Source organism: Lichenostomus cassidix, chromosome 17 (assembly GCF_008360975.1).
Source record: "Lichenostomus cassidix isolate B80296 chromosome 17, HeHo_3.0, whole genome shotgun sequence".
Classification (NCBI taxonomy): domain Eukaryota; kingdom Metazoa; phylum Chordata; class Aves; order Passeriformes; family Meliphagidae; genus Lichenostomus; species Lichenostomus cassidix.
The window spans coordinates 1,896,266-1,922,165 of record NC_139497.1 but is presented as its reverse complement, the minus strand read 5'-3'; the positions used below and the strand labels follow the sequence as shown (position 1 = coordinate 1,922,165).

At 44.0% G+C, this 25,900-nt stretch overlaps 1 protein-coding gene across 3 annotated transcripts in view; it reads left to right on the top strand.

The window, feature by feature from the left end:
- The window catches only part of DAB2IP (DAB2 interacting protein), a 157,284-nt gene that overhangs the window by 3,310 nt on the left and 128,074 nt on the right, over nucleotides 1-25,900 (top strand). Inside the window, exon 1 of one of the 3 annotated variants that reach the window (XM_085076764.1) lies at nucleotides 4,052-4,073. The exons of the other annotated variants lie outside the window; for them this stretch is intronic. The gene's annotated coding sequence lies outside the window, so the exon portion shown is untranslated. Of the gene's footprint in view, nucleotides 1-4,051; nucleotides 4,074-25,900 lie in introns of those variants that run through there. 3 annotated transcript variants of the gene reach the window in all.

The following is a 25,900-nucleotide window of genomic DNA, read 5'->3' as shown; positions in this document are numbered from 1 at the left end:
TTTCCATTCTCTAGAATGCAGGCGTGTAGAGAAAGATTATTGTCATTTTATGGCGGCTCACAGCTCTGACTTTTTAAAGCGCTCTTTTTAATGTACTGGCATGGATTTACTTGATTCTTTTCACCAAAAAAAAAAAGAAAAAGAAAAAAAAAGAAAGAAAATTCTTGGAAGAAACTTGCTGAAGAATGTGCTGATTCCAAAACCATAACCCTAAATTACCCATTTCGGAGGGATGACATATCAGAGCTATGGATTTCTCTTTTGTACTATAGCCACTTGCTGATCCAAGAATAAGAGACAGCTCAGCAGCTTTCTGCAAGCTGGTGAAGATTTATAAGATGTTTTATTTGTGTGCAAACTCTTGAGTACAAAATATCTATGAATTATGTATTCATTGTGTCTTCTAATTGCTCAGATCTCAGTTTGTACAGCTCTTGTCAACACTGGAACCACCTCTGAGTTTTTTCTTTTCTGTGTCATCACAATATTTCTTTGTGATTTGGTTGTTAATCCTTAAAAAGAGCACAAGATTTTTGTTAGACTTTTTGAACAACCTTGTAGACCAGATCCCAACTACTGGTTTTAGTGGAATCATATTCCCTACACAATAGGTGTGAATCACAGATGCAGATTTTGTGCCACAAAGAAATAAAATTAAACCATTTTGCTTTAATAACACAATAATTACAGCATATTTTTTTCAGTCTCTGACATACACATTGAACCAGGTGAATTACTTGGATGACAGCCAGGCTTGAACTCTGTCTGCTATTGGTAATTTAGATTCTTCAGGCACTGTTCTAGGGCAGTAATGACATCCTGGCCTCAATGACACCTTGACGTGCATTAAAAATCACACTTGGTAGAGAGGAAAACAGAAGCAAGGGCAGGCTGGGAACACAGAACTTTTTGTTATGTGTGGTAGCAGAGTTGAGTGGGAAAGCTCCATGGGAATAGGAGATCAAGGATTTAGAAGATTACTGGATAATGATTTGTAGATGCATTCTGCAATTTCCAAGTTGGAGACTGAGCTGGGGACAACCCTTGCATGCAGTGGCTTCCTCTCTGTCCCTGCTAGGGCAGAGCAAATCAATAAATGAGCATCCCACTGGATTATGGGCATTTAACAAGGGAGAACCATTCAGATGGAATCCTGAAGGAACATTCCTGAATGGATGAAGGTGTGGGAAACAGCCATCCCTTCGTTCTTTGGAACTAAAGAAAAGGGTCTTTTCATAGATAAGCTCAAGGCCTCTTTTATATCCCTTCTAAAAGAGAGGAACTTCAAAGCAGAACATTGTGAGGGAACCTCCCAGATCTGTCTCTTCAATACAGCACTGCTAGTCTCAGAGCTTCCATAGCTGGAAGGTGAATTCAGTATAACTGGATGGAATGGAAGAGTGCACAGACAAGGGATTTCCTGGGAGCAGAGCTGAGGAGGAGTTCAAAGCATACATCTAACATGTCAAGGTGTTTATAGGTGAGAAACTTTAGAATTACAGAGATTCTGGTAGTAGCTGACAGGAACTGGAAGAGCCACAGAAGGAAGTGTCCTGTATTTATGAGATCTGAGCCCCACATTTTGGCACAGTGGGATTTCTGAGCCCTTCAGTCAAGGGTTACTGTGATCCCATAGATAGAACTCAGCTGTTGGCCAGGAGCCTCCTGTTCTGGTGGTGCTCAGAGAGATGGATGGGTGCTGATGCCTCACATTCCTGGCTAACAGATCCACCCTACAGAGGGATGTATGGAATAAAGAGCTGCTTACCCTGAGCCACTGCAATGTTCTTTGTGATGTCTGATCAGGATGTTTGCCCAGGAGATCCCTCAGGGCATACATGGGGTTATCCCAGCAGTTAGAGCATTATGGTGATAATGTTTGGATTTCCATGTGCTTCCTCTCCGAGCATCTCCAAGGAACCAGCACATGGAAAAGCTGTAATTGCCAAGCATTCCTCCTGCTGGTAGAGGCTCAGAGGCCCAGCAGATGCCTTGCTCAGTGAGTCAGTTGTCAAAATGATTTTGGCTGCTATGGAGCTTAATGCAGGGATCAGAAAATACCTGCCAAAATGAAGCTTCAGAAAGTGTTTGTTTTCCTAGCAGATCTAGATATGCCTCTAGTTTTGTTTTACACCTTTAAACACTTCTCTAGCTGCAGCTGGAGGCTGTGGGCAGCTGTGGCAGATGTTACAACACGAGCCCTTGTTCTTTGTGCTGTAGCTGCTTGTGTAGGTTTGTTTGCTTAGCATTGGGTGGGCATGGCCTGGCTGATGGAGCAAAACGATGCTTCTGGATGTGGGTTCTGCTCTGAATCTCAGGGAGAAATCCTGATACTTGGTGTTTTGAAAATAGGAAAGTAAAATGCAAATAGAGTTCCCTTCTTTGGTCCAGAAAGAAGAAAAGTAAAAAAAAGACAAAATAGTAATTGTAAAAGTTAGTCCAGAGTTCACAAAATTTTATTGTCTCTCTGACTGGCCCTGTATTTGCAGAAATGCTGTTAGGGCCTTACTCCTGGCAGAGGGAATATCCCTGAAGAGTTTTTCACAGTCCATGTGTCAGACAGGAATGCAAAGGATCAATTTACAGCCAGAGACAAAGATCTGAAAATGTCCAGGGGGACGTGGGGGAATGTTTCTCACCCTAAATAGTTTCAGTGATTTAAGTGATCCCACTTGCCTGACTGCAGCATGTCCAGCTTTGCTGAGTTCAGCCCTGAGCAGCAGCAATGAAAACAGAGTCTGGGGCTGCAGCAGAGCTGGGGCAGGAGCACCAAACACTGCACAACCTCCTTGCATTCTGCTACAAAGCTAAGGAGAATTCCAGCATGTTGTGGAAAGCTCAGAAGTGCACTGTGGTGTTCCAGGGAGAAACTGGGTGCTGTGCCTGTTTCCATGAGTAACTTGCTTTGTTTAGCAGATCATCCTTTATTACTGGGTTGCAGCTGTCAGAAAACAACAGGCATTGAGCTGAGGAGTTGTATTTAGAAGTGCCCTCTGGACGGGATGGTCTATCAGCTACACAAAGCAGTTGAAAGTAGTTTTGCAGTTCAGTTTGGCCAGTTTTTGGATAATGGTTGTACTTTCCCTGAAAGTTGGTGGTCATTTTTATTTCATACAGTCTTGTTTTATTGTAATTTAAAGTTTCATGGTAAACTTCAGGCAAAACCAGAGGATGTGTTAATCTATTTCAAATCATTTGCAACAGGATCTGCAAAGTCAGGCATTAATCTTAGAAACATATTTGATTTATTCAGCAAGAGATGGCATGCGGGGTTTGTCTGAGTTGTCTGGAAAAGCACACACACAGTTCATCCTTTTTTTGTGACACAAATGTTTGTTGTTTTTAAGACTGAAGAAAAGAAAAAAAGAGAAGATTTAATTACTGTGACTTTTAACCCAAGATGAAGCTGATCATACAAATTCAAGAAAAAGTAATCAGGATTTAGGGAAAAAAAGCAGGTGCATTCAAGTTGAAACCAGTGCTCAACAGACTGAGGGCTGCTGAACCGCTTGCCTGTGCCTCTGCCGAGGAGAGAGGCAGGTTTTATTTTCCCTGCTTATTCATTTTCTGAGTCATTCATCTTGTGCTATAGCTATTGAAAACTGTAACAGAGTCTGGGAAGCGCTTGGCTTTTGAGTGCTGCCTCCTGATTGGACTGGGGAATGCTGCTGTTCGGGAATAATGTGTGAATACCATCTGCTCCGAGGAGCCGGGAGCCTCCGTGAATTCTGCTGGAGAGGCACCTTTAGCCAGGACTCCAGGCAACGGGAGCAGGCTTGCCTTCCCTCTTGCTTATCCAAACTTTTAGTTGTCACTGGATTTCCTTTCTGCTTGCCTGCTGAACTTTTTTTGTGCTTTGCCCAAGGGCTGAATTGCTTCTCCCGTGGGTTTCGGGGGTGTTTTTCCTTTATTTTTTTCCCTGTTTGGGATTTCTTCTGGGGTTCAGCATGCACACCAACCCAGGAAATAAATCAGGGAGTTTTGCAGCTGTTTATTGCAGCACGAGAGTTAACATGGAATGTCTGAGTTGCTTTGAGAAACTACTTCCAAAAATTTGACCTGCTCGTAAAAAGGTAAGCAGGGGAATTCAGAATTTGGGGACTGACTTTTTACTTGTGGGGGGGTTAGTTTTGTTAGAAATGACTGTGCCTCATTGCACTGTACAGTTGCCTTGTACCAATGCCTGAGATGAAAGACTGGGGTTTGTCTCCAAATGTCTTTAATGAGCAGAGTTGGAACAATGATTGTCTTTTGCTCTTTTGTGTAGAAATTGTTTTACAATAGGTCTCAACGCAAACTTTCTGCAGTGTGAGTGTAATTGTAATTCAGAACAGCAGCTCTTTTTTTGGGTTTGTATCTTTATGCAGAGAACTCTCTCAGCTCTGTTTTCCTGCTTATGGAATCTCTTTTTCTGTTATGTCAGACCAAACACAGTTGGTTTTCAGCAGTCTGGATTTCCACTTCCACAAGACAAAATGTAGTTTGTGCTCCTGTTAAATCCTGCTCGCTGATGACCTGCTGGGGCAGCCTCAGTCCCTACTGGAGCCATTCCTGCACCCTCAAGACAACAGGCCTGACACCCCAGCCTGGGGGCCACCACTCTCTCCCTGATAGCACATCCTAACATGACCTCTAAAATATGGTTACAATCCTTTTTCTGCAGGTTCCATTTCAGTCAGACTCTTTTATATACACAAGGCAAAGTTAGTGAAAGGAGGGCAAGAAGTATTGATGGTTTGCAAAACCATGGCCCTCCTTCCAGTGAGCCTGTTTATTCAATTTACTGTGGTCTGTTCCAGGGGAAATCTGCAAAAACTAGTTCCAAGACTGTGCTGAATGTTCATCATAATTTATTTCTGAGAAATGCATGATTTTTAGCTTCTTTTGTGTTGGTATGTTAATGATAACCGTGTAACAAGCGTGTGAGTTGCATGTACTCCAAGGCATATGTTTAGTACCTATCATTAAGGGAACAGTGGATTTATGTAACTGATCCTTGATCTGACCCAAACTTTTTATATTGAATCAACTTCAGATAAACAAGAGAAGGTCATACTCCTGTGCTTTCTTACACCCAGACCTGTGGAGCAAATGTTCTTGGAGTACAGAAAAGAGCTGTTGCATTGACAGTGAGGCATCTTTTCACTTAGTCATTTCTCTGGCTGACTGCCAGATCATCAAAAGCAACTCCTTTAATGAAGAAAAAATTTATTTTGCTGAAGCCTAAATCGGGAAAACTGTGGCAAGTCACAGAAGGAATTAGGAGTTGGGCTTTGATGATCCTTGTGGGTCCTTTCCAACTCGGGATATTCCATGATTCTGTGAAGGAGAATCCTGGTGCAAAGACCAAGGTGTAGAACCAGGACATTCCATTAGCTGGAGGGCTCTGTGCTTGCTGGGAACATCAGATATATGGGTTGAGGTCTCACAGTGCCACCTGTGCCACTCATTTTATGGATACCCAAACCTCCCTTGAAAGGTCATGCATGCACCAGTCCAAATGGGGTTTTCCAGTAATATCACATTTTGGGGATAGAAAAACTATTTCTCATCCATTGCTGCTGATAACAACAACAAATGCTCACTTAAGTATTTTTTGTTGGAATTATATTGTCAGTCATAAATTTCCTACCCTGTCATTGAGAAATAAAATCCTGACCTTTGAACTCCAGAGGTAGGATCTCTTCCATTCCAGACCTGGCTGCAGAAGGTTTCTCAGCCATTGGCAGGAGTGACCAGTAGAAAATGGGACAGTGAAATCAGAGCTCTGTAATTCTGTGGGTTGTCCATATGCATGCTCAGATCAAACACCAGCTGGTTGTAAAAGTGTTTATTTTTTGCTTTTTATACTTCATCGAACAGCAGCTCTTTGGTTCACTAGTCTGACTGTGATAGATATTTTTGCTAGGGTAGGGTTTACTGGTTACAAGAAATCTGCAGAGAATTCCTGGTGGATCTTTCCCAGACTTCTCCCCAGCTTAACATTGGTCAGTATTTCCTTTTAATGGGATCCTGTGTAGCTGCAAAACACTTTTTGTTTGCCTGCCTATGGCTGATGTGCTGCTCTGGTCATCAGCACTGCAATGCTCCAGTGTTTTTTTTCCCTCTCTAATCCAGATGACTTCATGCCAGCTTAAATGTGCTGCTTTTATCCTCTTCTGAAGGGGAGCTGAATTAGAAATGCCTTGTCCAGGGTCACACACAGGGAGCTTTTCTCATGGTGTTGGAGTGGCACAGGATCTCCTGTGTTCCTGCTTAATCCTTTGCCATTCTTGCTCCACAGTCCTCCTTCTTGCCCATTTCCTTTTCTTTGCTCTTCTTCTCTCTATGTTCCCTCTAAAGTTTATAAATTGCTGGAGGACATTTGTCATTTTGCTGTGGAGAGCACAATCCACCTGGCACATCTTTTGGAGTCTGGAAAATCTCAGTACAGGTTTTTCAGCAGGTCAGGCTTTTAGTTCCATGAAGATAAAGAATTTTCATTTTCACTGCATGAAAGTACTTTTTTTCGCTAAAGTGGCAGCTCTGGCAATGCAACATCATTGTATATTTACAGCCTAATTTCAGGAATCCACATGGATTCCTTTCTTTTTCTCCTCCACCACAACTCTTGTCTGACTTGGTTGCCAGACTTTCTCTGGGAGTTCAGTCTCAGTTAATTCACAAAGAATGTGGCTCCTTCTGCCATACTCAGTGCCTGGAGCCTAAATCAGGACATTTTTAGTGAACTTCAGCTTAGGATAAGTCTGACCTACCTAGAATTGAGGTTTCCAGTTTGCAGACATGACCCAGAGTGATGAGGCTCCACCATTACCATGAAGTACTTTTACTGTATCTATGCTAGCCTTGCCTTTTATATAATCTGGTAGTCCTTTGCCAAGGAGTAAAATGTAATAGGAACTATTTTTGTGATCTTGGGAGTATTTTTACTGGCTCTGAGTTCCTTGGAATAGATGCCGCCTCCTGCTATGATGTCATTGCTCTTGGTGCTTGCCAGGAGACTATCAACATTTTAAAAACCAAGATAAAACCACGATAAGAAAATCAAGATAAAAAATTGATATCTTGCCTCCATGTAGGTCAGATGCACAGAAAGCAGTGTTTTAAAGAGAAGAGAAGCATTAATGGAGAGAGAAGAACTTCAGAAAAACTGGGACAATCTAGCACAGGAGACCAGAGAATTCCTGGTTCAGACTAAGTGAAGCCAATTGACAGAGCAGCTGTGGAAGTGAAAATCAGCAAAAGGAGGTTTGATTTTGAATTTCCTCATGGAAATTTTGGAAGTCCTTCTTTCTTTCAAGGAATTTCCTCCCACGTCTGCTCTTCTCTCACAGGAAACTGTGCCAACAACCTCCTGGGGTGGATCTAAGGATCTCCTGTCCTTACATCCCTGACCCAGAATATCATACTGCTTTGGTTTTTCCATTGCCAATTGTTAGGGATGGGAAGAGAACTGACAACGGGGGTATGTTCTGGTCTCCAGTAACTTATTTTAGTATTTTTGGTGAAAAAGGCCTTTTGAGACTGCTTTTGTTTTATGTACCTTTGGAAAGTGCTGCCTGACTTCTTCATCTCAGGCATTTGGGCCATCTAAGAGCAATTTGGTACATTTTTTTAAGCTCTGTTTTGAAAATATTGGTGCTTTGTCAGTAAACCAGTTCAATTTTGATGCTTACTATAATTTTCTTTGGAAATGGATCCCACATCAAGAAATGCTCTTGAATATTTTAAGCTAATTATATATGTACATATTTTGGGGTAGGATAGAGATTAAATATAAATTAAAAACCAACACAGAGAAACATATTCCCCAATGGGTTGTAATAAACTTTCTCCTACTGAAAAAGACTTGTATCCCAGTAGATGTAACATGGATATTTTGAAAGCTCTGTCATGTTTGAGGGTTAAAGGTCCATCTCTTACAGATGCTTTGGATGTGTTCTCTGGAGGCCAAACCAAGGAACAGCCTGTCCTGCCCTTTCATTTCTCCTGATTTCTAGAGTCAATCAGTAATTTTCCTCCAGGGAATGGGCAGATATGCACCTTAAGAGAAAATATACTAATTTTTCTGTGTCTGATATTCCTGTGTTCCAGGCAGCATTGAAAACTTCCTATCCTTCCTTCATCTCTTCTTTACCTCTTGAAAATGTTCTTGGGAGATTTTATCTTGCCCTGTGGATTGCTGGGTGCATTAGCACAGCTTCTGCTTGCCAGAGCTCTCACTAAGTAGAACTGGTTTCAATAAATCATCGTAGCTTTGGAAAGTCTGGAGTTCCAGTCATGGCAGCTCAGAAGAGGGAGGGGGAAACAGGAATACAAGAGCTTTTCCAGCTGGGGAAAGAGCAAAGGTAATTCTCCAAAGAGGAGTCTGAACAGAGAGGTCTCTGATGGAAGGTTGTGGGTATCATTCTCTTACAGGTTGGATTAATATTTCATCTAGAGAGGTGGAACAAAGTCTTGTTATGGTTTAAAGTGGAGAAAGGGAATGATTCAGCTCATTTTGTCAGGCATCTCCCTGCCTGTAACAAGGTGCAGTACAGCATTTTTCTAGCCATGGAGAAAGAGTGCTCTGTCTGGAATGCCAGTTGGAGATCCTGGAGCAATTGCTTGGCCTTTTTCTCAGATCAGGGCAGCTGATCCCTGCCTTGCTTTCCTGAGCAGGAAAATCCCCACCCCACATTTAAACCTCCCTTTGTCAGTGTTTCAAGCTCACACACAGACATTTATTTCATTCACATCTGAATTGCTTCAGATAACCTGTGTCTGTCAAGGTTTGAAGTAGTGATCTTCTTATTTTAATAAATCCTTTAGTATGAAACTGGCTTTAACTTCCCTTTGCTATTCCTGTTCCCTGCCCAGGGTGAGCTTGGAAATATTTTTTCTTCTTCTTCTTTTGTTTTTTTTTAATTGCTACTTGCTCTCATAAGCCATACGATGCTTTTGATAACAGTCATCAAATTTTACAGCTATCACTATAATCTCAGTGCTGTTAACCATCTGCATCTCTCCTCATGTTCTATAGAAACTGAAGAGAAAACAAATACATAGTTAATTTTAGACAGCGCATCACTCCTCTTAATGGAGTTTTGTGTCCCAAGTAGCAGCAGTGTTCAGTGTGTCTGCAAATAACCTCATGGAAATGAGGAAGAATTCACACACAAGGACATTCCTTAATAGTTTAAAGCCCTTAGGGCTGTGTTGCAGGGATCAGGAGTGAGCTGCAAAGTGCTTGAGTCTTTCAAAAGTCTGGACACTTTGAGTTAGAACTTCTGCAAGTTGTAACCTCTGTTTGGGGATTTTAATTTCACGGAATCTGAACTTGAGACATCATCAAGCAAAGTCAAGTGAAGAGTCACCTGTGTCTGTACCTGGTGATGAGCTGTGAACAGTAAAGGGAGAGCAGAGCAGGGAAATGGGGAAAAAAATCTGACTTGAATAAACAGAAACCTGGGCAAAAAGGGTGGAGAAGCCAAGCTCTGTGAACCAGGCAGGCAGAACCATGGATACAAGCCTGGGATACAAGCGTGGGATACAGGGCTGGGATATTTGTCCTTTGATCCTAGAAAAGGCAGAGGCAGCTGGAGAAGCGCAGTGGCCCAGCTAACAGGGCAGCCCATGCCCACAGCCCAGTCCTGGCTTTAGAGAGTCATTTATCCTCCTCACTTCTCAGCATCCAGCCCTAAATAAGGGCTGCCAGATGTTGCACCTAATGTGGGATTTCCCGTACTTCACCTCAAATCCTGGGATTTGTTTAAAAACATGTGGAATATTACCTTTCTCGTGCCTGAACTGGAAGATGGAAATCATCTCACAGCCTCCCAGGCTGTGCTTTCCTGACTGTTTTGGCTACTCAGGAGTTGGACAGGTGGAAGTGCAGCTCTGCAGTCAGACACCTGCCAGCTCTCCATGACCAGGGAACACTCCTGATCCTGGCCAGGATGTCCCTCAGGAGTGTCAGTCCTGCTCTTACAGACCAGGGCTTACAGGGAGAACCACAGACTTAGCAAAGTTCATTCTACTCTTAGTTGCCTCCAAGGAGTACCAACTGCTCAGCAGGTGCAGCCTTACCTGAGTAATGCACAGGAATTTGCCACTAACTGAAATACACACTAGAGGTAGGTAAAGTTAAATAATTTTTTGATAACCCCCAAAAGGACATGAAGTGTTTAACTTTTTGTTTTATGAAAACCACAAAGCAAAATGTTTATTTTTAAGATAATGGTAAAATACAACAGAGGGACTGAATCAGAGATAGGACTCATATTGAGAGCAAAATTACCACTTCATCTGGGTTGCGCTGAAGTGGTCAGGATTGGTGCTAAAGATGACATCCACATCCACCAAAACCTTCCAGCACTACATTTAATCATTGTGGAGACATAGAAGGGGTTCCACAATAAAAATGATGTTTTAAATTTCCTGATCATAGTGCTTTAACCTTTATATTACTGACATCCAAGATTCAAATAGAAATGTGCACTGAAACTCTGTAATTTTATATATTCCCAATTTTTTTCTTTATAGGAATCCATTTACAATTACACAAGAAAGCTCTCTTCATCTTCTGAGTGTTTCACTGATTAGCATAATTTATAGCCAGTTTTGTGAATAAGGTGATTGTGCCCAGGTGATTGCAAAAAGGTCTGTGGATCTCAGCTTTATAAATATTATTCTGAATCTAACTTTGTTAAAGTAATTGATGTAACATGAGCGAGTGCTGTGCAGAGCTCTTCAAGTGCAGAGACCACACACTGTGTAATCTCTGGAGCCAGTCCTCATCGTGCCTTTGCTTTTCTTAGCAACAAAATTAACTCCATCATTAGAGAATTTAGCCAATACTTTACCTCTGCAGTCAGAATCTTCTCACAGGAGATTCAGCCCACGCTCTAAATCCTGCCTTCGTTATGTGTCACACTTCGCCTCAGAAGACTGGAAAAGTGACTTTGCAGTCGCTCAGCAGAACAAAAGACGTTCTTAGGTCAGGAGGGGTTGTAGGGAAACACTGAGAGGTCCATAAAGCACCTTCCACGCTGTCTCTGGCAATTAGAAAACCTCCAAACCCTCTTCTTTGGAGGGTTCATCCCCAGCTGGGCACTCCAGAAAAGGGAAGAAGAGTTTTCTCTCAGCAGGCAAAGCCATAACTCAGGGTCCCCAAGGTGAAAGGAGGTGCCCAAGGCTGAGCAGGGACTTTGTCACAGTGAGGTCCCAGGCTATGCTCAGCCTTGAGCTGGGCTACAAAATGAATTCTGCAGAGCCCATCCTGCAGCTGCTTGGCTGCTCAGGCTTCTTGTGCCTGTTGGATTTGCCTCTTTCTCCCATGTTCTCTTCCTGCATGAACACAGTGCTGCCAGAAGGGCTGGATGGGTGCCCAAGAGCTTTTACAGGCTCTGGTTACGAGTTGGTGGGAACCTTGTCGGTGTGTTTGTGTTTCTCTAAAGAAGTTCTATGGCTTGTTCCTGGTCCTGCTCATGACAAGGTCATTTTGAAGGAGGAGGATGCAGGTCACCCACTGTCAGAGCCCTGTGGCAGCGTGTGGGGGGTGACACAAATGGGACAGCAGCTAAAATCTCCTGGAAACTTTGGGTGGTTTTTTTATCTTTAATCAAATTCCTGGAGAACTGCTAAGATGAAAACAGGCGCAGCTCTAAACCTGTATGTTCTATAATGATGAGATTCTGGGAGAAGCTGGAATCCTTCTTACAGGAGAGTAGAGAAATAAAGATTCCCAGCTGCTAATAATAGCAAGCCAGGGATTCTTCTTGTTCAAGCTGGAGCAGAATTGCCTGGAAGTCCCTGGAGAACTCCAGTCCAGCACTAGACATTTGAAAAATTTGGATCTTGGTCTAAAAGATTTCCATTGCTTGAGTGAATTTCCAAAATGGAGCTATTTTTTATCATAATCCAGTCAGAGAAATGAGATTTATGGTGCAGTCAGCCATCACTTGAAGTATTTTGAGAGGAGTATGGTGACTGGAGACTCTGCTGTGTGTGCAGGTCCTGAGCATCCACTTGGGAATAGAAGAGTCCTGGAACAAAATCTCGTGTGTTGCAGCTGGCTTGAAAGAAATGACTAGCAATGGGTTTGAGGTTCCTTTATAGGAGAAAAAAGAAAGGGAAAAAGAATGCAGAAGCCAGCATGGTTCAGTGTCTGGGCACATTTTCAAGGCCTCTTTTATTTTGAGTAATTAATTCTGTGTTTTATTAGTAATGAAAGCAGGGGCTATTTTGTGCAAGGCTGGAGCAGTTAAGGGTGACTCGGCAGGAAGTTAAACTGATGTAGCATTACTTTTGCAATTTATCACCTGCCTGTAGTGCTTACTCAGGGTATAATACAAGTTTATCAGTGTTCAGAGCAATTTTTTTCCAAAGTCATTTAATAATTACCTCTCAAAACCAGATAGTTTTAAAGAACTGATTATTTTATAAGGAACTGGAAAAATCTCTAGCGTGACATCTCTTCTTTAAGGCAGCCTAAATGCAAAGCCTGGTTTTTTGGTGATCTGTTTCAAATTAAGTGATTTCATTGCAGAAATGTATGGATTGGGGCTTGAGTGTGGTGTATCCAAATGCTTGCAGCCTTCTCACACATTTGTAATGATTCCAACTAGGGGTTGTTTTTTATTTGGTGGATGAAAAATCTGTTCTGTTTTGTCTTTGGTTAAGGGAACTTGAAATACTAGAAAGTATAAATGTACAGCTTCAAAATTGGTCACAATTATTGGTAGGATTGGCACACATGGCAGCTGAACACAACAGACCTACCATAGACACTCCAAAGCTTTTCTTTCCTGACTCTTTTTTCTGCTTCTCCAGGTGTGGAAGGCTCTGGGAGCTGCAGGGTCCCTGCAGCTGCCCCAGTGCAAACCCAGCTCTAATTGATTATCCCAACGTGAGCTTTGAGGGTCCTGCAGTCCCTGGCCAGGCCCTGCTGAGTTACTGCACAGCTTTAGGCAGCAGAGTTTTACTGACTGCAGCAAATAAATTTGCTGTGCTTTATGGAGCACGGAGAAGCTTGTTTTCTGAATTTTAATTGTCTCAATAAATCGTGTTAAGATTGTGTTCTATTAGACTGCAGGAAATTAATGAGAGTGGTTCGGATATGGACATTATTGGGAAGGTGTGTTGCTCACAGTACTGTTGGAAAAAGAGTTCTCAGATGTGGCTGAGCAATAATGAGGGTGATAAGGATTGTAGAGATGGAGTGCAGCTTCCCAGGAATCCCCTTCAGTCTTGGGTTTGCCTACAGGGGTTCTCTTGTCCAGCTGGGGACTAAGTGATGGTGATTTTCAGCTTGTGCTTCACAGAGGAGAGGGAACATTTGCAATGGGGCTCAGATAGCTCAGGCACGGAGACTGTGAGAGGGACATCCTTGTGTCACACTGTAGTGCAGGATATTTATGATCAATGATGAAGGATGAACCTCTGCTCTGGAGACAGGCTGGGAGGTTTGGGGCAGTTCAGCCTGGAGAAAAGGCTCTGAGGAGACCTTAGAGCCCCTTCCAGTGCCTAAAAGGGCTCCAAGAGAGTCGGAGAAAAATATTTAGATTCTGTGACTTGAGAGTTTGGCATTAATGAGTGCAGCAATGAAGATGAGCAGATTTTACTCCCAGTCTCCTCTTGTCCCTGCTTCTTTTCACCGAGGGCTGGTTGTGCCCCTCAGGGTCAGAAGGCAGGAGCTGCTCCCAGCCTGGCACCGGGACAGCGTCCAGATCTTTATTTGCAGGATTAGAATGTTTTCAGAAAGATAGGCCAGGTTGAAAGCTCTCCATTGCTGTATCTCCCAACGTTCTGTTGGAGAGCTGCAATGATTGATGAGCATTTCTCATTGCAATTACAGATGAGCAACAGCAACCCACAAATCATGGCACGCTGGGTAGGAGTTCCTGAGCTGCTCTCTGTAGTCTGGCCAGCAAATCATTAAATCAAGCGAGGATGAGCTAGGGGCTGCTGGATGTTCTCGCCTCAGCACAGCAGCTGAGAGAGCTGAGTAAGCTGCTGTCTGCCTAAATCAATCCCCACACTGGGAATTGAAACAGTGCAGACATGAAGCCTGTCCGTGGCCACATAAAAGCCGCATTATGGCTGCGATTTAGGGGACTACGCCTAAAGCAGCTCTTTGAATCCCTAATCCTGGGAGCTCCGAGGGAAGAAAGCAGGGAGGCCATGCTCAGATGTCTAAAACTTTCCTCCTGACTCGAAGTGGGGGACGTGGCCTGCAGTGAAGCCAATCCGTGGGGAGTTTATGCACAGTGTATGTTGTAATGGGATTTTACAATTCACATCCTGGCACATATATTTAATATCTGACAATTAAAATAGCTTGGCTGACAAACACACTGAACATTGCCAGAATTCTATAAGATCCTGTGAATTTCTGACCTAGATATTACTTGGAAGAAGGAATTCAAGAAGCATGAACCAAGTATGGTAGACTGGACTCCTCATTTCTGACCCATTTCCCTTATTTCTTCTGAGCAGCAAGAATCTTAAAATACCACAAAATTGGGTAAATAAAATGATTTAAGATGATCAGCTATTCTTAAAGTTGTTCCAAGTTCAGTCTTTATACAATTTACCTTATGCTTGGGGTACTGAATAATGAAAAATCCAAACAAACAGAGCGCTAAGCCTCAATCCTACATGTAAATCTGTGCACATGTGCTGCAAACAAGATAGCACCCATGGACAGATTTGTTTGTGTTGCCTTGTGAGCCAAATGCTGTGGTTTTGCTTCTTTTAATTATTCAGTCCTGAAAGAATTTACTGTGAAATCCCACCAGGCAGAGATAAAGACTGGAAACCTTGTAATCTACAACTGTACAGGAGGGTCAGTTTATGGCCTGAATGTTGGAGAATTTAGATGTGGGGAGAATCTTTCATAATGAACTGGCATGGAAATCTGTATTATTTCAGGGCTTTGCAGCATATAAATTGTGTTTATGATGAAGCTAAAGCTTGGAAAAACCAAGTTGGTAGATCTAATCCAGATTTGCTATTTTGATGGTTTTTTCCCTTCTCAGATTAATTCAGGTTGTCAGATTAATTCCGTCTCGACATGACAAGGGCAAGACAAATTAATTAGCTTAAGCTCCATGAGTTGTGAGGGTTTTGTCTTCTGAGTGCTTTGTGTGAGGGTGTGCAGGGCACTGCTGGGGGTGAGGGACCATGGCAGGGGAAGGTCCCTTGATTGTCACCCACCCCAGCACCATTCCCAGCCAGGTGAGAACACTGTCAGTGAAAAGATCTGAATTCTCCCACAGTCTGGAACTGAAGAGCACATTCCTAGTGCGCTTCCAGTATTCAACTATTCTCCTGAGACTGCTCAAAAGGCACAAGTAATGCTTAAAAAAAAATTAAAATGTTTCATTGTGGAAAAAATGGCCAGGTCTGGTCTCATAAAAACAGCCAGCCAATTTTTAAAAAATGTTGGGTTCCACGGTATCTGGAACTCTTACATGTCATAACCTTGTTAAGATAATTACAATAAATGGGTTTTCTGCTAGGGAATCCCCTGACGTTCTTCCTTGGGAGATTAAATCTCTGCTGCTGTTCTAGACGGATTCTGTGGCTGAGTGAAAGTCTGTCTTACCTCCTTTAAAAATATCAACAACCAAAGAGAAGACAACACTTAATTCCTTTCTACAAAAGGAAAAGAGAATCATGTCTTGGGAAGGAGGGAAATCAAATAAAAAATTTAATGCTAGAGAAGAAAGGCAAGAAATGCAGTTGCCATGGAAACCAGAGCATAAGTAGAAACTTTCCAGCAAAGAGCAGAAACTAAAAATGAAAAAGCAGAGTGGTGAGGCTTGGCAGATAGCCAGGAGCTTCCTCCAGCTCCTTCTCTCCCGTGCTCCTGGTGGGATGTTCTTAGTCATCCTTCCACAGTCTGGGGATGCTCTGGGACTTCAGAGGGGAGAGCTGAGCCCATGGGTCAGAGCATTTGGCAGGGGACAGCAAGTGACAGCATTGCTCGGGCTGAGGCAGCTGTGCCAAAATCCTGGGTGTGCTTCAGCTTGGAGCCACTTCCTTCCACGGGAGAGGGGAGATCCACTGGGAATGGTGACAATGTCCCAGTGGGCTTGGGAGAGAGTGGAAGCTGCTTTGTCTGATGGGCACAAATCACCCAGCAAGTCCTTGATTCTTCTTGTGTCCCAGCCAAGGTCTTGGAGTGCGCTGCAGCAATAAATAACTCCTGTTCTTCAATACTTCTCTCACCCCTTGTTCATAGGGAAAAGATTCCCTCAAGTCTACTCCAGGTGCTGCTGCAACTCAGGCTGGCTGGGCATTGTACCTCAGCTCTCCCATCCTCAGCTCCCACCTCAGTCCCATTCCTTGGCAGGTCTGCCATGGGCACAGGAGGTGTTCCATAGTGTTATTGGCTCCAGCCAATATCCCATGTGTTTCTGAAAGCAGAGGTTTTTTCCAGACATTCAGTTTTGTCCAGGGCTCTGGGATCATTTGATGCTGGCACGTTTAGCTTGGTTGTATGCAATAAAGTAATGCAGTCATAGGATTAGCAATTATTAAATCCATATATGCTTTTTAGTATGACATGGAAAAAAGCAGGTTGGGAAAGCTGGGCAGGTTCCCAGGCAGTGCTGTAAAACCTTTGTGATGGCCAGGAAGTGATTTGGGTGAAAGATTAGGAGCGTACCCAGGCCTGTGTGCTGTTACAGATGGAAGCAATGAAACCTGGGGTGTTTAGATTTCCTTCAGTCATATTCCTGGAATTATGCATGGGTGTGAGAGTTCTGCTAATTTGCCCTCAGACTCTTCTACATCTTACATAATTGACACCTTTCTCGTGAGCAGAACAGAAAATGCAGCGAAGCCCAAAAAACCCACTTGACCTCTCTGTATGTGAAATCTGGACAAACTCACCTGGCATACAGCACCACGGTTAGGAACCTGTTCCTCAGTTTGTTACTGGAAATAAAAGCTGCATGTGCTTAACTCTGCCGCTTTGCCAGTGACTTTACTTGTCAACTGACTTGTCATGGTCTCACCTGGACTATTCCTCATTTAAATATTATTCCAAAACACAAGGATTGGTGGTTTGTTGGGGTTTTTAGGTTGGAAGTAATGAAGCCTTGAGTAGCAAACTTCACTGGGATTTCCAGCTGAGCAAAAGGGATGTTATTTTTTTAAATGTTCTTTAGCATTTGGGCATGAAAATGATTGTACGGAGGAATTGTAGATATTTATTATATATTTTTATATATTTTTACATTATTATTTATATAGATTTACAGCGAATTTATTATATCTTTATTTATAATACCTTGTATTTATTTCTGTAGGCAATTTTTAATGCTAGAGGCAGAGTTTATTCAGGTAAAATAACAGGAATGAGAAGCCTGGCCGGGGGAGTTTCTGGGGGCAGCAGAAAAGCAGTGAACATGTTTCCTAAGCTCCGCAGAAAGGGTTTTCCAGAGGAAGGCCGCTCTTTGGAGGAGCGCTCAGCCGAGCGGGATGTGCAGTGATCCCGGGCGGAGCCGGAGCCTCCCGCCTGCGGGCGGCAGCAGAGCCGTGCGGAGCCGCTGCTGTCCCCGCCTGAGCCCTGGCACAGGGACAGCCCTGCCGGGGATAATGAGGGAATCCACCTCAGAGCCAGCGCTGCCCGCAGCAGGGTTCGCACCTCGGGAAGGAATTCCCCGTGAGCAGCTGCATTTGCAGCAGGGCTGTGTCCGGAACAGCGCACTTCTCCTCGGGCTTGAACGTGCTGACACAGCGCTGGCGTTTCTGGCATTTTCAGCTGAGAAAGCTCCCTCCCCTCTCCCGTGTCCCTCCATGCTCCGCGTGTACAACGAATGTTTTTCCAAGATCACTGACACTGTCCTGGTTTTATATGGTTTAAACTGAAACTGCCTAATTTCTGTTGAAATCGTCAAAGCATTGATGGACTCTGAGGTCTTGTTTGTGACCAAGGAATGCTCAGAAAAGTCAAACCAAATTGCAGAGAAGTGTACACTGTATGTGTGCAAAGTACAGCCTGGACACAGCTGGGAAAAGCTCCACAATACCCTGTATTATGTGGGTTTATACCCAGCTCGGTGTGATATGGAATGAAGTTTGTGAGTGACATGACCCAAACAAAAAGAGCACTCCAGTTGCTGCCAAGATGAGATTCCAGGCTGCTCTTGACTGTAACAAGATGCCTTCCGTGTAGGATTGCCACTTACTGGGTAAAGATAACCATGGGCTACTTCCTGGAGTTCCAGAGAATGAGCATTTTGGGAAATTCCAATTCCTGATGTCTGTTTTCAGCATTGCTGCTAAGTGTTTTACCACTTCAGGTGTGTCAGGGCTTGCCAGACTCTTGTTTGGAGTAGATCTGGAGGAAATCAGTGTCCCTGTCCTGATAAGTTCTGTTAGGAGCAAAAGTGCCTTTATAGTATAAGGAGCTAAACAGGACCCTCCAAAACCCCCTCCAAAGTTCCAGAATTTTGGAGTCTCTTGGGTTTACCCTGACACAGTAAGAATGAGATTCCTAATCTCTGTGAGGCTGAAGAAGGCAGAATCTGGACATTTCCAAAACTGATTGCTGCCTGTCACCTGCCAAGACAAATACCATGCCTGTAAACATCCCTGGCCTGCTTAGGATCACAGGGAAGTTACATTTTAGCCCTGGCCAGCAAGAATCCCTCATCCTGGTGAGCCTGCGCCCTCAGCAGCTTCCTAATGAGGTATAGATCCTGTGAGCTCAGCCTGGGCTCCAGGCCTGCCAGCACACTTAGTTTTGGGGATCTGTGCTGCCCAAACTGTGGTGATGGTGGGATAATCTGTTCCAAAGGTTGTCAAAGCATGGAGTTTCAGAGACAGCAAGAGGTATTTGTCAGCTAATGTTCAGACCTGAGAGGGTCTGCTGTCAGAATATTGATCTCAATTTCCTCCAACGTCTCTTCTATTGGGAGCTGGACCTGAATTTCAGAGCGCAAAACGTGCTCTTCCCAGATTGTTCCCTGATCTCCCCCCTACACCTTGCATTAGCAGTTCTGTGCACATGAGTCTCCCTTGTCATCCTGTCAGCCCTCATGGTCTTTAAATAGCCTGTAGGCTCTGGGTGGTGATCACCACGTTGTTCCCCATCCCTCTGCAAGCTGCTCATGGAAAAGAGGACAAGAATTACTTGCTTATACATTGCTTGTTCACAGTCCAATTTTAAGATCATCTCGTGCTCGTCTCATTTGCCAAGTGCATCAAACCAATATCCTGCCCAGCTCCCTGCCCTGCCCAGCTCTCAGCGAGCAGCTTGGATCCCGAGTTACCCTTGGAATTCCAGAGGGATCCTACCTAGTCCCTGCTGGCAGCAAACCCAGCCGCAGCAGTATCACTGCTAAAACGGGCTGCACATAGGGAGATCCGTGTTCCTACTAAATTGTTGGTTGCTATTTTTTCTCCTCGAGGGGAATTCCATTCATCCCCTTTCATAAGAGCCTGTTAAACTCAGCCAGTCCCAAACTCCCAACAAATGTCCTTTAATAGTTTCGGATTTCAGCTCTGCAGCCTCTGACTGTGTGTTCCTTTAATACGTTCATGACTCCCCTGGGAGAACTAAGCCAGGAATAACCAACATTTTCTTAAGCCAGGCCTCCCGCTTAAGGTTGTGTTCCTTTTCCTGCCATATATTCTCTTGCTCATCTCCACAGCTCCTACTTCCTCGCGCTTTGCACTGCCCATCCTGAGCTCAGGTGTTCTCAGGTGTCTGAGAGGGGAGTGCTGCACCCACTGCTTTCAATTTTGCTGGCTGAAGGAGGATAAAGGACTCTTAACATTCTCTGCAGTCGCCTCTCAGCTTGGCACACTGATCATTTCAATAATAAAGTGTTTCCTTTCATTCTCCAACAGTCAGGCCCCTGCCAGAGCCATAATTGTTCACAGATGACTCATTTTGGCTGCATGATCAAAACCAGGGAAAAGTGCTGTTTGCACAGGCTTTGAAACGTACAAGATGGGAAGAGATGTTCACGCTTGATATTTGTACCATATGTGCTTTCTAAATTTTATTATAGAACCTTTACATTTCAAAAGAGATTCCAGTCTTGTCCTGGGGATGATTTAGAAAGGAAAAGATAAGTAGAGTTTTGAGTTAGGCCGAGATTAGCAAGGACTGACTGTGTGGTTTGAGCAGTGAGGCTGGTGGGAGCTGGGCAGCATGGAGGAGCTGTGCTGCCCTGAGAGGAGTAGATCTAGATCTATGTATAGACATCTGTGCATTGTTTAGGGGCTGCAGACTCAGTCGTGTTTTCTATCAAAGTCACACACAACTCTTCATTCTCTGCAGAATTTGTTTTGAAATCCTGCACTTGGAGTTGCAGCAGGTGTTTGCATTTTCTCCCCGAGTGAAACCCAAGGAATGTCTGCGCAGTGATGCCTCATCCCCAGTGCTGGCCAGTGCTCTGCCCTGCCTGCCTGCTGCTCTCTTTTCACAGTTTTGTGTTTGCCTCAGATGGACCCGTTGGGAGGGCCAGCAACAAAGTTCTTTTCTAGGGTGGAGAAGGAAATAGGAAGAGCATTACTGAGCCCTGTATGCCTTGCTAGATGTTTTCTGTTACTTTTATTTGGAGTGTCATTTATCAGACCACCACCCAGTTCCCTGCACAGGGCTGGTGAGGTACCAACCCAGCAGGGTGAGAATTCCCAGGGCTCCATCCTGACTTAGGAGAGCTCAGGCACTGGAGGTGTTGGTTGCCCTGAGGTTCCACACTTCAAAACGTCCTGGCCCTTGCTTTGCTCTGGGAGTGTTTTTCATATTTCTGTGATTTGAAGGAGGCTCTCCACGTTTTGCAATCAGCTGCACTTGGACAATAACATCTCTCAGGGCAGCATTGTGTTGTTGTGCCAGAAGGAAAAACGTAAATTTAAATAAACCACCCTCACAATGGTATTTAAAAACTGATTGCAGGATTTCCAGTCACTTTTGTAAACCTGTCTTTAAAAACAATAGCGACGTTTTCATTTTTCAACTTGTTAACAGGGAATTCTTTCAAAACAGAGGGTGTTTTCTGTGCTACGCTGTCATGTCAGCCTGATAAGGAAGATGGCTAAAGATCATTCTTGCCAAAATATTCCTTGGATGAGTCATCTGATGCCAAAAAGCAAGTGAAACGAGCAACTATATTTGCAGTGGAGTTTGCAAATTATGTGGCAAGGAAAGGAAGAAAATAATCTGTCACATGAAAAATGAAGTTTAGATTGTGTGTATATAAATCAGTGATTTGTTATATGAGCGTAAGATCATTATCAGGCATTTAAACATGAATTGGAAGTGCCTAATCTATTAATTAATCAGGAAATAAGTTTTACATAGCATGTGTAATCAAGTTAATCTTTCATTTCACTTGGCAGCAGAGATACTGCATTCAGTGGGATGTTGTGAGATTAAACACCCCAAGAGCTGATTTCTGCTGGGAGAGTTTCAGGTGTCAGGATGGCATCAGGAGGAGAGGGAGAGCTGCTGCTTCCCTGGATCCCCCTGCATTCTCGAGACTGGGAAAGTGTTCCTCAGCACAGAGCGAGCTCTGGGCTCTGTAACACCTGTAAAACCTTTCTCTTCTCCCCACCTTGAGTTAGAACAGACTCAGCTTCCATGCAGGCAAGGAGAGTGATGCCCTGCAGCAACTTTTTGAAAGGTTCATCGTTTCTTCCTTGACCTTTTAGCACGCCACATTGGAAAGCCATTGTAACAGAACTCACAATAAATAGCTGAGCCTTCTGCTAATAATAACCCATAAATCTGGCACAGAAAGTCAGTGATGCCAGACTTTTATCAACTCATTCCCTGCAGCAACACAACAGCAGTTTATTGCTGAAATACAAAGTAAAAATATTTTTAGGAGTTAATTTATTTTGTTATATGAATATTTTGATCAAGGTCAATGTGGATTACGTCGTTTATTACAATCATTTGTTATTACATCTAATAATTAGATTCCTAACCTAGAGGTGATGTGGGTTTGATTGTTTAAATGTGTAGATAGGAAGGTAAAGATCATAATCTGGGCTGCATTTCTACTGAAAGTTGGACCAGGTGAGATTTTGAGGTCCCTTTAGAGTTCCTCCAGCCGCAGGGTCAGCTGCAGGGTCATGGCAGGGAACTGCCCCAATTTTGTCTTTGGAGAAGGAAGTGGGGGATCTGGGAAACCCAGAGCTGAAGTTACTCCGTTAATCACTCAATGAATCACTGTTAACATTTTATTTTAGTAATAAGGGATTTTTGGAAAGAATAGTCCTGCTTAAACAAATGTTTCCTGCCAGCAGCTCTGCATGGAAGACACACAGTGCTGGGAAGTTTTGTGCAGCTCCCAGTTATGTCTGGGGAGCTTTGTTTGATTTAGGGATTTGTACAAGGTTTTTCTTTTTAGTTTGGAATTTTGCTGTACAGTGGAGACTTAACACTCCTGGGTTTTTCCTCCTGCTGAAAGGAGCAGGCAGGTTTGAGGCACAGGATGTTTGATTGTGGTAGAAGTTTCTTCAATTTGTGTTGGACTCCATGTGCCTAATTTCTTCATTAGGTCTGTGGAAATTTAGCACAGATCTTTGGATAGTTTTTGACTTTCTAAATTTTATTAGCATCATTACCAGTCAGGTCATATACCAACGTACCTGAGTGTTCTTTATCATCAGGAATACGTGTCAGTGGAGCAAGTGAAGTGACTTTGTTTTGGTCTCCCCCAGCTCACTGAAAACTGATTTAAGAAGTTGATATTCTTTAGCTCCATTGTTCTGCTGGGAAGTGGGCAGGAAATGTGTTGTGCTCTGAGGTCAGCCTCGGTGTTTCTCCCCATTCCCAGAGATCACCGTGGGCTCAGGAAATGTCTCCTGGGGTTCTCAGCCACGCTGGCTCTCCGTGCTCTGCCTGGGGACAGAGAGCTCCTTCCCTCTGCATCCCTGTGTGCTAACAGAACACAAGGGATAATGCCTTTGGCCACCTCCTGCTGCCCTGTTCCACCCCAGCTGCATCCAGGGTGTTGGGAATTCCCACTGTCACAAAGCTGCAGAAATTAAATGGGACCCAAAACTCAACCTGTTGGGAACTGGAAGTTTGGTTTACTTTTAATAGGTTAAGTCTGTGCTCTGTGTTGGGGAGGAGGAGTTAACACCCCAAAAATCGGTGCTACATTTATCTCCAATTGCTCCTCTTCCTGAAAGATCCAGCAGAGCCCTGTGACTGAGCTCATCCAGCTGCCTTTTGGAGGGAGCAGCCAGGCTGGGATGTGCTAATTTAGAGACAGAGTTTAAATGTTGTCAGTTTTCCTCCTGGGCAGTTCATAATCCCACGTTCATGAGTGGCAGATTCTGCTGGACATGGAGCATGTGTGTCAGGGTGTGGCTTTCAAAAAGAGAAAAAAGTAGTAAAGAATGAAGAAAACAGAGCAGTGCTGGATTAATTGGAAAGGTTCAGCCCAGTCACATCTCTCCCAGGTGGGTTGTTCATTTTCCTCCCTGCTGCTCTGTAGCATCTGAAGTTAAAACCTTCAAAAACGTTGCTAAGTGAGAGAGACAGAGCCAAGCTGGCAAAACTGGAACACAACTCCCAACCATTTATTTATGCTTTCATACAGGGCTGCTTTCTCTTGTCAGAATAGTTTATAGTCCCTCATTAACTTCTCCTGCTTTGTCATCACCTGTATGAATGTTTCTGAAGGTACTAGGCTGATTAAAAATAAAACTGCCTGAGCATTCCCACCTCACATTCCCTCAGAGCTTGGGGAGATCCCTGGCACGCGCCTCTCCGGCATCCCCAGTGCTTTCACGATGAGTCACCCAGCTCCAGTTAAGCAAAATCAAACCTTCGCCTTTCAGATCATCTGAATTTGGGTGAGCTTTTAAAATGGTTTTGTTTAAACTTTCATTTCCATCAGTGCTTTTTTTTTTTTGCTTTTGGGAATGACAAAAGGAAAAGTAAATTGGATAGGCCATTTTAAAGATCTTTCTAGTGATAAAAGCATAATTGTAAAAGATTCTCTTCAGAGCTTTCATCTCAGTTATTATAACAAAATTGCAGAGAGACACCTGAATATTTGCGTTCTCGTCTACAGCAAATCTTTAACCAAACCTCAGTATTTTCAGCCTTTCCCATCACTCTTTTCTGGATGTTCTCAGCTCCATTTGGGAATTGAATCAGCTGCACAGGATGAGTGTCTGTTCTTCTGGAAAACGGCTAGGGTTGTCCCTGTATTTTTTTTTTTTTTAATGTACCCAAATATGAAAAAAAAAATTCTGTCTCAGAGAAGAGGGCAGATATGCAGTAAGTGAAGGCTTTTCCTTTTCGGGGCTGTGGTGAGCGCCGCTGGAAGCACCGAGCGATGTGCCCTGCAGCATCCCCCCGCCGGGGCAGGGAGCCTCCGCTGTCCAGCTGGGATCTGCCTCCTTGACCTGAACTTGTCGTTGCCCTCCCGATTGCTCATTCCTGCACTGCCTGAAAGCTGGCGCCGAATTCCTGCCGTGTGGCCTCAAAACCAGGCATGGACTGCACGGAAGAGCGAGATTGGGGTTTTCCTCCGGGAAGGGCCTTCGCAGCTGACACACAGCGTGGGTTTACTTCTCGATGCTAATAGGAAAGCACAAGTTTTGTAGAATTGGGATGTTTTCCGTGACTGCCGAAATGTGTGAAATCCTAAAATTAGGGAGGATGGTTAGTGGTGGGGAAGGGACTCCTGTCCTGGTGCAGTTGCTGAATTGGAATAGTTTCTGCCTCTTGTTACTGAAGGTACAAAACAGGATAATCCAGGGAAGCTTTCCAGCTTCTGCAGAAACTCCTGCTGACTGGGGAGCAGAGCTCATCCACAGCCAAGCCTGTGTCTGGTCATGAGACACCACAAAGATAAATTTGCACAGAAGTCTGGGAAAAACAACAAAAAGAGGACACGATACAGAGAGTTATTGTGCAGATGTTGTTTTGCAGCTCATCCCACTCGGATGAGGTTTCTCTGTTACCTGCCAGCCTGGGAGAGGCAGCAGCCACGCGTTAAGTTCTTGGCCACCATCCTGGGTCTCTGAAATGTGTTCTGTCACTCTTCCTTCAGAGTCATTTTTGTGCCAGCCAGGGAAGGAGCTTAGGTGCAGGATTCTCGACAATTCACTTCTGACCTTTTTAAAGGGTAAATATGGAGTGAAATTTTTTATCTGTTTAATAGATATATTTTATTTTATTTTCTTCCGTGGCTTAAAGTGTTAATTCTGCCCATTGAAATGTAATTTTATGGAGCAATATGAGCCGGAGGCAGAATCTTCGCTGCCATCAGGATCCAAATGGTAAATAGGCCCTTTCTCTAATTTGTGGGATGTGCTATAACTCAGTTTGAATGTTGAAAGGAAATGGGCCTCCAGGGGAGTCTGGAGCTCTGTTCATTCAACTTCTAATTAAAGTTTTCCCCTCTCAAATTTCACTTTATTTTCCGGGGCTTTTGCTCCATGATGATTATTAACATGTGTCCCATGGCCAGGAAATCATTATCCCCTTGCCCAACGCAGCCTTTCGCAGATCCGTCCCGCAGCAGAGGCGCAGCTCCTCTCGGCGCTGGGCTGATGCTCGGGGCTGCTGCTGCTGCTGATCCTGCTCGGGGCAGAGCGGCCGGAGCAGAGCCCGCGGGGTGCGCTGCGCACGGAGCTGCCATTCGCTCCAGGACTCTTCGAGCAGATGCTGCTGTCTGGCGGAGAGGATCCAGTCCAGGATTTCTTCCAGCCTATGCTTCGCGTTTCAGGAGCCCAGGCCAACTCTGGCTTCCTATTCCTACTCCAGCAGGCTTATCTTTTTGGGGGCAGGAGTTGTTAGCACAGTTTATCTTGCTCGCTGCGAGTCCTCCCTCAGCTGAGACATGCACTCCGGTGCCGCGTGCTTTTTTTCCCTCCCTCTCTCTCTTTTATGTTTTCTTCTTGTTGTTTTTCTTTTTAAATG